The 12,664-nt window shown below is 44.4% G+C and overlaps 1 long non-coding RNA gene across 2 annotated transcripts in view; it reads right to left on the reverse strand.

Moving 5' to 3' along the window:
• Window positions 1–592: 592 nt before the first annotated feature.
• The window catches only part of LOC139701638 (uncharacterized), a 47,145-nt gene continuing 35,073 nt past the window's right edge, over window positions 593–12,664 (reverse strand). For both annotated transcript variants that reach the window (XR_011704198.1, XR_011704197.1), the window contains exon 4: window positions 593–883. This is a non-coding gene — a long non-coding RNA (uncharacterized lncRNA). The remainder of the gene's footprint in view (window positions 884–12,664) is intronic.

The raw sequence follows: 12,664 nt of genomic DNA on the forward strand, positions 1-12,664 counted from the left end.
TTCAGTGTCTTCTGCTGGGTCTAATAAATTGCCAATAAAACACATATGCATGGAGAAAACCCCTCCAGCAGAGAATAAGAACAAAGTAAAAATTTTTCTCCTTGTCTGTTCATCTGAGTAAACGATATTTTACTTAATCCCATGGATGCCTCTCATTTTTAATATCAAGTGTGGACTAAAGCACCAGAGAGCTCTGTTCTGAATGGCTGGTTCTGGCTTTCTGTCTAATGGACTCCAGACTCTAACAGGTCTATATATAGCACTCACAGAGCCCGCGGTTTTGGGGACACTTCTGGGCCCACAGAAGTAATATTTCATCCTAGACTGCTTCTAAATTACTCTGTGCTCTCAGCCACCTCTGTCTCAGTGCTCTCCCCTGCATAGTATGGATAAAGGAAAACTAAGTGCATTTCTTTGAAGATTTTTTTGAGAATTCCCCAGGAAATGTCAACAGGCAAGAAAGATACTCTTTCAAGGTCTTTAGTGTCCTCTGCCTGGCATGGATAGAAATAGACAAAATTTCTAATAAGTCACTTTCTAGGAAACTCCACATCTGTGCTTTTTCACATGTGAGTAGACAGGTGGGTGCACAGACAGACATGGCCCCTGCTCATACATGCTCTCTGGCATCTGATGCTGTCTCCTTGTACAGCCTTCAGTGGCAGAGGACAAATCACTGCTCAGACAGCCAAGGCCTCCTGCATCATCTCCTCCAGGTGCTCAATCAAGTAGTGTTTCCAGGATGACACAGAGAAGCTAGAACATGATGTTCTTTGCTGCAGGGGATGGGGCCTATTTAATGTGGAAGATGAGTTCTTACAAGGAGTGGCAGAAGTTTTCTCTCGCATCTGAAATTGTCTTGAAAACAAATAGAGATGTTGATCTAGGGAAAAATACAAGAAACAAAAAACTTATTTATCACTCCTTGTTTTCATTTGAAATGTAGAAAACTAGAAAGAGAATTATTCTTACCTTCCCAACACCACCAAGAAAGGTGAGAGACTTGCAAATTCAAGTTTTGCATAAGGCCATTAACCAACTCAAAATACAAGAAATGACAGGCATCTTTAAGGAGATATAGACACTACCGCTTGCTTGCTGAGCAGATGGCACCATACACCAGCCAAAGGAATTAGCTACATTGTCTACTGGGTAGCTGCAGCTCAAGTCTGGCTGTGAGAACAAAGGAGCCAGCACACTCTGGCATGTGGGGATCATCATCTGCCTTGGACTCTACCCCCACCCCGTCCCTTCACTGAGTGCTCAGAAAGCAGACTGGGCCAGCATGCTCCTGAGTGGTGTGCAGACAAGAATCAACTTGGGGAACACCAATCCCTGCTAAAAAAACAAGACTCCATACACAGTAGCAAAGCTACCACCATGACTTTGGGAACCAACAAGAACCTACTGCAAGTGGGTGTGGGAAACCCAGAAAGACCTACCCCTTTCCAGACAAACCAGCAGCAATGGAGTGCGTACTCTAGCAGGTAGCAGACACAGGAGTGAGACATGAGACAGCAGCACAGAAGCTGAGGGGAGCCATGTGGTGAGGTCTGCACCACGGGCAGGCAGTGCTGTGCTGCTGGAAAGCGCACTTCATCAGTCAGAGATGTATACAGTAAGCACTAGAGAAAATGACACCAATAGGAATTAACAATGTTTAGAAAAGCCCATTCAAACCGCAGAACACACGCCCTCCTCACAGTCATGCAGACATTCACCAGGGGGACCTGCTCTGTTCCATAACACAAGTCTGAATAAATCTAAAAGGATTTAAAGCATATGTAGTATGTTCTTTGTCTACAATGTAATTCAATTACCAGGTTAAAAAAAATGCCAAAATGTTTGAAAGCTAAATAAGGCACTTCTTTTTTTTAACTCTAAGGAAAAAAAAAAAAAAAAAAATATATATATATATATATATATATATATATATATATATATATATATAAATCTTTTAATGATGTTATTTTTTAAATACACAACAAGAGTGAAATGCATTAGAATTCTTATTACACATATAAAGCACAATTTTTTGATTCTCCGTGAGTTTGAGCACAGCTGGTATTTTAAAATCTGACATTATTTTTCAGTATTTATTTTAAATGTCAATGCTTAAATTCATTTAAAAGGTCAAATAATGTACTCTTTCTCCCTTCACACACACAGAATTAGGCTGACCCTAAAAAATAAAGGAAGGCAGAATTGTCAGTTGACTTTTAAGAGGGCAGGAAAGTTACATGCGTGTTCCCTGAAGGAACTCTTGGTGCCATGACTCTGAACACTAAGAAGAAAAAATGAGAAACACAAGAAGATGCCTTCCTGGTGTCCCCCTTTATTCCTCTGGGTCTTTCCCAGGGTCTGGTGCCCTACCATGCCTGTCAGCCTGCCAGGTTTGCTGCCAGGGCTGAGAAGTACTAATTCCCTTGTTGCACCATATGTGAGCTGGGTGTGCATTTGCACCACTTGTCAAAACAATTCTGAAATCCATATGTATGCTTGAATAAATGTCATACTCTGTTTTTGTTCCTGATTGCTCCCTGCTGATGTTCCTAGGCAGCAAGAAAATTACCTTATTGCATATTGCTGGTGGTGACTTCAGTGTCAAATTTTGCATCACTATTAGACACATGACATGTTCAGAAACGTTTGAGTAAGACTATAAATATCAAGGGATTGAAAAGATTACACAGGCTCAGGCCTTTTTCATGGGGTAAGAAAGGTTGTGGTTCCAGATGAGTGTCTTTCAGATCAATATAGTTATGTCATAAAAACATGTCACAAAATAGTTGACGTCACATCCTGTATGCCTTGCCTGCCTTTGCCCCACTCTGTATTCCATGTGGAATTGCCTCTGCAGGTGTCCTCATGGCCTGCTTTTGTGTTTCTTCATTCCCATGCATGCAGGGGAAGTCTGGATTTCAGGTGCAGTCTGGCCAAGGGTTCAGACTCAAGGCCTCGTGGGGATCAGAGAGTTCTAAATCCTACATACAGTGCTCAGCTGGGGTACCACTCAGGCACAGAAAAGGAATGTGCAGAAACATGACTAATGGCAGTGGGAGGGATCATGAGGTCTACAGGACTGTGAGCAAGGGGCTGGCTTTGCTAAGAAAGGTGCCGAAACCTGATGTGTCTCCCAACTAGCATGTGCTGGCGGAAACCCACAATGGCAGGACCAAGCTTCCCATCAGAGGACCAGTCAAGAAGCCCCTGCATAGCCCCAGGACCCAGTGTGAAGTGTGAGTGACTTCTGAGATGGGATACTCCTGAACACCACAAAGGAGAGGAGTTGTACAATGCACACAGGTCAGCCTTGTGGTCTCTGGCTGAAGATGATCCCCCAGGGAGCATGTTTTAAAATGAGCATGTCTTCCTAAGGTTACACAGTGCTGCAGATCACCTCTGTGTGGACACACACCTCCTCAGTTTAGGAATCTGGCTTCTGGGTAAATGCTTCTGCTTTTCTTAGAGGGTCTGGGGAGTAACATCCTAATCCCAAGATACAGTTACATTCTTTTAAAAGGACACAAACACCAGCTACTGGACAAAGATTTCTTGTCTCATTAAATAACACCCATCATGCTGATTATTTAGAGGAAAAAAATGAAAGCATTTGGAATGTGAGGGCCCTATTTGTGCCCTGCTTCATAGTCTCCAGAAGGCTGTGCTCACTTGGAGGCCTGACACCATTGCAAAAATGTGCAAAAAATCCAGAACATCCAGAGAAACTTCCAGAACTGGATCTGTCACTTTAAAAGGGCCATTGAAACTTTAAGCAGAAGCTTTCAGATTTGGCCTATTTCTGAAGGAGGTTTTCACTTTCTCTTTCTCTATTATGACTCTTTTTCCTTCACTGATTTCTTCCTCATTTCCTTCCTTTTCCATGATTATTTTTTAGTCACCATATGTGAGCTCTCTGCACTCCTACAGCCATCTCCACAGGGACCAGGAGGCTGGGCCCTTGCACCAGGAAAGAGATCTTCCAAAACCAGACCTGAACTGCTTGGATGCAAGTCCACACTGTGTGTGTCAGTGACAACTGAGGAAAATCACCAGAATATGAGTTTTACTTTTATTGTTCTATGAAGCCTTTGTCCTTTTTTGTCTCATCCATCGTGCTACCTGGCTATTCAGGAAAGCTCCCCAAAACACAGAGGGCTCCGGAAGTCTCAGGTCCCTGCTGAGCAGCTACATGCTCCTCAGGACTCTGCTAGACAGCAACTCTTGCTGCCTCTGCACATGCTTGGTGGCTTGCACTCTGCAGGTTGGCACATGACGTCGATGCTCTCCAGAGCTCCAGCAGGGTGCCAGACTGCATTCCTCACTGGCAGCTCATGGAGGCTCATGTGGGTTGGGCTACTGGACCTGGAGAGTCCTGACCTGCAGGAAGCTCAGTTCTCCACATACACTGTTCTAGAAACATTCCCTTTATCAGCACTGGATTTTGTACATCCTGGATGAAATCCTAGGGGAAGAGGCTGAGCCCAGTTGCCCAGCTCATTTGCTGCACCAGGGTCCACATTTCCACAATGTGGAAATCCCTCCTTGTAAAGGCTGTCTCCTTCATAGTGTTTGCTCTAATGTAAATGTCCACATTGTGAGGCATCATCTGCACCTCCTTTTATTTTTCCACCCTATGTACTTTATAGAAATGAGAGTCCTCTCCCTCACTTCCTCTGCTTCTGAGGGAGGAATGTGCTGCCTGGTGGCTTTATCACAGTGTTTAGATAGGTAAATCATCCAGCATGTTCCCCCCCAGGATACGCTGCACACCTCACATGGTAGCACTTGGCTGCACAGAGATGGCATCCTGTTGTCACTTCCTGCTCTGGTGGGTGTCAGGAGTGTCCAGTGTCAGTGTAAACAGGGCAGGAGCCCCTGTTCCAGGGGGAGCCCCCATCCGAGGCCCAGAGCCTGGTGAGCTGCTGGGCACACCGTGCAGTGCCCTCCTCGTCTCCTCTGCGTTTCCTGATGACTTTAGTTCCAGAGTCTGTTGCCATGTTGTTAAACATGCTAGTGCACAGTGTATCCCTCCCATCCCCAATCTCCAGTTTCTGGGAACTCCTCACCCTATGGTCACATCAACAAATGCCCAGTGTTCCCACTGTCCAGCTGTGACCCACAGCCTTCCTGGGTGCTCCTGCCTCCTGTTTCCCTGAGCCTGGGTCACAGTCTGTGGGCTAAGACCATCCCCTCTGTGCCTCTGACCTGCACAACAGGATGACAAAGACCTCAATGCCAGTCCTGCCTTGCCCTGCCTGTCCCCAGAAACACAGCTTCAGGAGCCAGCTGCACAGAGCAGACCCTTGAGCCCACCAGGACTCAGTGCCTGGCTAGCAAGACTGTCTGTGGAGGCTCCACACTTGGAGACAGGACCGGATGCAGAGTGGCACCTTCCCCAGTCCATCAAGCGTGAGCCTGCTAGCTAGGCTTAGAGTGCTGCAGGGAGGGGCTGCTGACCAGGGTGAGGCTCCTCACCATAGGAGATTGGCTAAGCTGAAATCCATCTACCTCTAGGGAGTAAAAGTGATGTACAGGGAATAGCATTGGTGCCATGCAGGGGAGGGTGTGGCAGCTTTTCCCTGTAGAATGATTCTTCAAAGGCACCATCCACCTTCCAGAATGCAGCTGCTCTCCCAGGAATAGGAAGGCAAGTTCAAGTTCCAGGGCTGCACAGCGGGAGACCTGTCACATGGGTTGCATCATGAAATTTTACTCCAAAATATCCTGTTTTTTCTTAATTTAAAAGACAAATTATTAGCATTTTTAAACAATTTCAATATGTTTAATGGCTGAAAATTAAGTCCAAACTATTCTGCTTGCTGAATAAACTGCCAGGTCTTTAAACAAGAATCTTAAGTTACCCCAAAAGTTACCACTCACTTTAAATTTTACTTCAAAGTGGGATGTACATTTAATACAATTTCAAACAAAATACCAGTGACATTAAACCAATGAGGTTTAGGCAAATTAACTGCATTTTAATATTCTGAAGTCCTATGATATATAGCACATTTTGTTATGAAACATTGGCTAGAAGTATCAGTTGCAAGTGGTATTTCCATTGTTGTGAATCTCAGGAGACTATTTGTAATTAGTATCATTTGCCTAACACTTCAGGTTAGTTAGAATATTTAATTTTTGAATAGCTGTAATCTCAGAGATGACTGTATTATGATCAAATTAGCACCCTGCCAGTGCAGCAGCCTGCCTTCACTTCTGCTACTACTCAGCCCTCTGGAGCATTCAGCAACATACAAAAAAAAAAAAAAATCTGTTTCTTACACTTTTGAATTTTAATGATCCATTTGAACTCTGCCATCAACATTTAATTATTCTAGGGAAAAAAAAGTTCCAACTAAGACTCATTGGAAAATGCTCACAGTGGTGCCTGCACCTCTCCTCACAGCTCAGAGGAGAGATTTCTTGCAGCATTCGCCCCTGAATGCCAAGCCTTTTAAAAATGTTTGCAAATAGAGACCAGATGAAGCTTCACTGAAGAGGTTACTAGGATACTGTTGAAATGCCACTAGAAACAGATGAATTGAGATTTAGAATGTTACAATGGGTTTAATGTTGTAATGTCTCTGCTGGACTCTGCATTGTGTCCAAAATGTCTGTGGAATCAGGTGCCCACAAAGCTAACCCCTGGTAGCCAGGAATGTGATTTGTTTTGAAGATGTGGAGACAGGGATGGGGAGGGTTTGTACTAAAACCTCTGCACTCAGGAGACCACAGGGCTGAAATCTGAGGAATGATCACACCTGCATTGATTGCACCTGCCCAAGGGCTCACATACATACTGCTCTCAGCACTGGAAGATAGTGATCACTGTGGAATAAGTCAAAGATGGGGAAACACGTTTAGGGCAACACCTTCATTGTGCCAAGGAATCATTCCTAAACCCAGTAAAGCATTCCCACCTGATGTGGCTTGTGAGCACACATAGGATCTATGCATGGAAATCCCCTCTCAGGCTGTGGTGGGTACACAGTGCAGGTCATAGGTGGGCCTGAAGGCCAGAGCTCAGAGGTCACTCACACCTTAAACCATAAAATAAGTTCAGAAGAAAAGGGGATCTACAGCTAAAGGCTCCTCCTGTCATAAATCCTCCTCAGTCTTTGCTCCTTCAGGGTGCTGATGCAGGAGCACTGACCTTACACATGTGAGAGGAGTAAAAACAGAAGTTAAGAAGCAGTTAAGGAGTGAGCTGCCATCTAGCAGTCTGTGAGCAAGACCTTCCTCAGGCTTTTACTAGATGGGCTTTCTCATCTTTCCTGCAAGGATTGTGTGTCCTTAGAGAATTCCAGAGGAACACTCACACCAAGTGCAAGCCAGATTCGAAACACAGACACTGACACTGCATTTTACTTTGAAGCTAAGAGAAGAACTGAAATAGAAAAATGATTTAAGCTGTGCCAGTAAACAACAACAATGAGGAGCATCAGCTCTGGATGGCTGTCATGTAGAGGTGTGTATTGATTTGTTACTAAGAGTTGACACAGCCCAGTGATAACTCAGAGCACAGGTAAAAGCAAAGCTCTGTCGGTGCAGGATGCTGGGCAACATGATGGGTCTGAGTGACATTTGTGAATACCAGATGGTGTGTTCAGCCAAATCCTTAAAGATGAACTGCACTGGTAATTGGTATTATGAAATACTGCAGAACTAGTCACAAAACCTGGCATATCTTTAACTAAAGAGGAGAACAGAACAAGAGGAGTCAAAGGGAATGCCCTGGAATGCAGGTGGTCTGGGTTTGATTTGCAGCAGAATGGCCTTTCCAGAGAAATGGAGATGGGACTGAGAAGGATTTTTTGGGATTCAGACTTTATTCTGGTCTCTTCCTGGGGCCCTCTGCTAGTCCAGTGTGCTCAATGCAGAATGGAAATGGCACTGCAAATAATCCATTTGACTATCACTAATTTTACTTTCAGCTCTCTTTCAAATAATGATTTAAAATCCACCCTTAAGCAGCAGTTTAAAAGCACCCTGAGAATCCATTTTAATGGTATCATACTGCAAAACAGAAGCTTTCCAGTATGACATCTTGAAAAATTGCTGAGTACAGAAATAGCATGTGTTGCAAGTAAATGGTACCTTACTGTATCCATAAATTTGGGCTTAAAATTGTTTTGTGCAAAACCACATCTACTTTACATGAGCTAATGTTATATCTGTATAGATATATCAAAGTATTCATAGGTATCTTTTTAAAAAAATGTTTCCACTTTGGATCTGTGAGCATTGGCTGGAACCCATTACAGGCTCTCACTTCTCCCAGGAGCAGGGCTGTGATGTACTGTCTCATGGTGGAGGTGCTCCTACACATAAAAAACCCTTCCAGAATTAAAAATCTGCTCCACTAAGTGTGGAACAATTTTCAGCAATCATCTTTGAGAATCCAGCCCTAAGTGTTCACCCATCTATTAAACAGATGGCAGATAAGATTGTAAACATATTTGCTTCATATTGGATAGATTGTTTCTGAATTGATACTAAGTAACAAATTAAATTACTGACTTTCTACATCACATTAGAGTTAAAACCACTATGTAAGTTTGTCTTGGATAGGTATTTACTTTGTCAATAGCATGCAGTGAGAAACTATTAAATATTTCTCCAGCAATATTATGCATAGAGTAGTTTTTTTAACTCCATATTTTATTACAATTCATTTGATTTTTCATTACAGTTAATTGTTACAAATTGTGTGTACATTTAATCCATTCTCCAGTGCTGCATCTTCTGCAGCTGTTCCCTGCCATGGTGATTAGCTCTTGTCTGCCCATGTGTGTTGGCCGGGCACGCCTTTTCTGGTTTCTCATATTTTAGGTGGAACTGTTGAGGGAAGAAGTCTTCTGATGCACTCGTGGCTGCAGTGGCAAAGCTGTGGGCAAAGCCTCTGTTCAACTCATTTTGGAGACAGCTTCTCACTGCCATGCTGCCTGGTGAGTGCAGGTGGAGTTCGCCCACGGGATGGAAGCTGTGTGGCTGCTCCCTGCCAGCAGGACCCTGGAGGGCTAGCCGCTTGCTGCTCCTCCTGGACCGGATAGAAATGTCCGTGCAGGAAGAGCAAGGTGTTCCCTTCTTGCCAGAAAGGCTATTTTAGTTGTCAGATGAAGAACAGATGTGAGAGAGCTTCAGGGTCTATGAGGATCAAGTGACCTTTGGTCATGATGCCATTGTAGGGCTTCATTCTAGAACAAAGAGAAAGAGACGGGAAGAATTACCAAGAACAATCTGTGTACCTCAGCACCTGTGTTCTGGAGAGCAGGACTGAAGCTCAAATTGCCCAGCCTTCAGTCTTCGCCTGTTTATAGCCTTAGGCTTATAGTATTTTCTCTTCCTTTTTCTTTCCTTTCTTCAATCTTCCTTTATTTCTTTTCAACACTTTAATAATAAAAAGAAAATCTTCCTTTACAGAAAATAATTTGAAAGCTTGTGTTGTAAGGGACTTGCCAACTACAGGAACACAAGGAAGAGTAGTGTTCAGGTGAGAACTGGGTGCATTTCTGTTGACCTGGCAGAGACAGGTGAGCTATCAGACCCCGAGGCAGCTGGTGAGCAGCTATCTCAGAAAACAAACCATGTGTCATGCAAGAAACACCACCTGCTGTATGGTGAGAGAAGGTGGCTTGGACAGTTGTCCTAGAAAGCGCCACAGCTGCAGCATCCTCAAGGAGAATGCTTCTGCGGAGTCCAGTGGAGAAGGGCAGCAGCTGCCAGCAGGGTAAACAAGAGTGGAGCCTCCATGAGTAGCCACGCAGCTCTGGTGGATGACCAAGTCCAGGAGCCTCACTTGCCCAGACTTCTTAAAGCAGCAGAGCTCCACTGCAGGCAATTCACACTCATGTCCTCCACACACGCTTAAAACTCTAGTCCAATGCCCGACATGGGGTCATGTTCTTATTTATTTCCAAATGCTGTTAGAAATGAATTATTTCAGACCTGGAAATATTCACAATGGTTGGTATTTTTCTCTCTGGTCTGCACATTCCTAAACTGTGGTAGGATGGGCTTTAGGGATGTAAGTGCTTACTGGTAAGGATGTTGGTAGACTGGGAAGGGTAAGTGACTGGCCCACACGTACCACCTGTACCAGTGTTGAACTTCTAATTGGTGTTAATAATTTGGGACAAAAGACTGCCACATACTGGCACAAAACGGCCTCTTCTACCTTCAGAATATTTTTTAGCAAGCAGGACACAGTACACTGATTAGACCACAGAGGGAGTGAGGCATGTTTGGATAATAAGTCAGTGCCTTCTACCCCAAAGGGACCCTGACCAGAGTTAGCAGGCTGGACCTATCTGAAGGCCATCCTTGCCCATGCAGTCTACACACTCTAGGCAGCCCTGCTCAGGTCTTTGTGTGCTCACCATGTTGTGCTGGAGAAAGGTTTGCAGCCTGGAGTTCAGCTTCGAATCATAGCTGTCTGGTATCCACAACCTCGGTGATTGAGTCAGGAAGCTTATCCCACAAACCCCCAAGGGATGGGGAAAATGGTAACTCCACAGGGCCAGTGGGTATTGAGTGAACCTTTTGTATCTATTAGAAGTTCTCTAAAAAGCTGAAAATTAAGGTTTGCTTTTAAGGAATGCATCTGGTGAGGCGGACACAGTTGCTAAGTGCATGAGCAGAGGGCAGCAAGGTTCTTTTGCTCCCTGGAAGTGCAGAGGTCTTGAGACTCTTGGTGGCTCAATGTAAGTTTCATTCGACCTGGGCATGGCACCTTTCTTCCAACTTCACCTCAGGGAGTGCACTCAGAGGCTGCACTAATTCTGTTAGATCAGGTTTGACCTAATGCTTGAGCAGGTACTATTTGCTGGTTGGTGTTCACTCTGAGAGGGAGGAAGACATGGGATCCCAGAGCAGAAGTTGGGGCTCTGCCCTGGCGATCGTCAGAACTCTGGGTCAGGAAGGCCCACCAGAGGGCTTCCCAGGCCATTTGGCACACTCTCTCCCTTGAGCAGGTGGGGCCTTCCCACAGGTGGTGGAGTCGGAGCAGGCCCTATGTTTGCTTGCAATGTGGCCTCTGACTTTGTTTTTCTGACAGGTCAGACAAGATGGCTGTAGAAGCATCCATCTGCCTGCACAGAAGCACAGGATTCAACAGGAGAGATGGTCTCCCCCTTTATTCCATCTGCTCCTGTGCTTTTCATACCCTGTGGGAAATATCCCAGATTTCCACCAAGTTGCACATGGAAAAATGAAAAAAATGTTAAATGCCCAAAGCAACAAGCCAATGTTCATAAGAACAGAAACTATCCATGAGGAAGAATCACTTTGGCATGTATGCATCTTTGATTAACTCAGTGGAATATCCAAACCTACCTATCCACCCACCCTTCCTCTCTGTGTTGCAGTCCATGTTCCAAACTACCATCACTGGGCATCTAGGCTATCTCATGTCATTGCCTCAATTTGACTTTAACTACTATGAAAGGCCTCATATTTTGGAAAATGAAAATAAAAAGGAAAAGAAAAATACAAAGTTGTTAAATGTAGACTGCCAGAAATATGTGTGTGAGCATGTGTGTGAGCATATTGTGCACACATGTGACCACATGTGTGAGTGTATGAGCATGTGTGTGCAAGTGTGAATGTATGTGAGCATATCTGTGGGCAAGCATGTTGTGTGAACGTGTGTATGAGCATGTGTATGTGTGAATGTGTGAGCAGACATATGTATAAACTATTTGTAGAGAAATCCTGAATGCTGTACAGGTATTCTGGAACAGGATTCCAGGACAAATAATATTTTCAAATGATTCTGTAATGATTTTTAAAGGAAAATACAAAATAAAGACTCACAAATTAACAAAGACTTTAGAAATATTCTTTTTGTTTTGTTTTGTTTTAAGAGAGAGAGAGAGAGATAGAGAGAGAGAGAGAGAGAATCTTTTAATATTCATTTATTTTAGTTCTCGGCGGACACAACATCTTTGTTTGTATGTGGTGCTGAGGATCGAACCCGGGCCGCACGCATGCCAGGCGAGCGTGCTACCGCTTGAGCCACATCCCCAGCCCTAGAAATATTCTTTATTTTAAATAATGTCACTCTTTGTGCGGACAAGAGTTATTTCTGGTTATTCTGTGTCTTTCTTTCTTTCGTTTTTTAAGTGCAACAATTTCCTCGGGTATAACAGTGTGCTTATGAATTTATTAGATTTTCAAAAAGTGATAAAAATATGCATAATACTACTTTGGGGTAATTAATTGGAAACCGGCCAAAACCTGGAGTAGAAAGCCCGAGTGAGGTTTGCCATCAGGCATCAGTCTACCAGTCCCTGTCAGTTGGTCCCTCGCTGCGCCCCTCGGAGATGTTGGTATGACACGTTGGACGTCAGTGCCTAGCATGTCATTAGAGACAAGGGATCCTGGAGGAGTTCTCCTGCTGTCTGAGACTGCAGATGTCCTTCCATGCAGTCAGATTCAGGAGGAAACCTGAGGACGCCAGCACCAGGACTGCAGTCCACCACACTCTGGTGCTCCTGTGCTTCTTCTGGTAGCCCAGGGTCACTACTATGGGTGAAGAGGGAATGGTGATGCCCTCCTAAGAGTAGAGTTTTCTGGGAAACCACTGGGCATGAGAGACCTCAGGCTCCTCTCAGTGCTCCGGCAGTGCCCCCAGGTGCTGTTGATCCAGATAACCACTGCT

This window comes from Marmota flaviventris, chromosome 13, assembly GCF_047511675.1.
Source record: "Marmota flaviventris isolate mMarFla1 chromosome 13, mMarFla1.hap1, whole genome shotgun sequence".
NCBI lineage: Eukaryota > Metazoa > Chordata > Mammalia > Rodentia > Sciuridae > Marmota > Marmota flaviventris.